Genomic DNA, 486 nt, shown 5'->3' with positions numbered 1-486 from the left:
TGAACAGCCCCAACCTTTCTCAGCCTATCTTCATAGTAGAGGTACTCCAACCCTCTGATCATCTTCATGGCCCTCCTCTGGACCCGCTCCAACAGCTCCGTGTCCTTCTTGTCCTGGGGATCCCAGAAGTGGATGTAGTACTGCAGGTGGGGTCTCATGGGAGCAGAGTAGATGGACAGAATCACCTCTCTCAAACTACTCATAGAATCATAGAATCACGAGGTTGGAAACGACCTATAAATCATCTAGTCCAACGATTCTCCCATTACCACTGCTACCACAAGCACTAAACCACATCTCGCAGCTCCTCATCCAGATGCCTCTTGAACACTGCCAGGGACGGTGACCCCACCACCTCGCTGGGCAGCCATTCCAGTGCCTGACCACTGAGAGAAAAAGTTTTTCCTCGTGTCCAACCTAAACCTCCTCTGATACAACTTGTGGCCATTTCCTTGGGTCCTGTTTGTTGCCTGGGAGAAGAGACCA

The sequence above is a fragment of the Meleagris gallopavo genome, chromosome 9, assembly GCF_000146605.3.
Source record: "Meleagris gallopavo isolate NT-WF06-2002-E0010 breed Aviagen turkey brand Nicholas breeding stock chromosome 9, Turkey_5.1, whole genome shotgun sequence".
Classification (NCBI taxonomy): Eukaryota; Metazoa; Chordata; class Aves; order Galliformes; family Phasianidae; genus Meleagris; species Meleagris gallopavo.
This window is presented reverse-complemented; position numbering follows the sequence as displayed.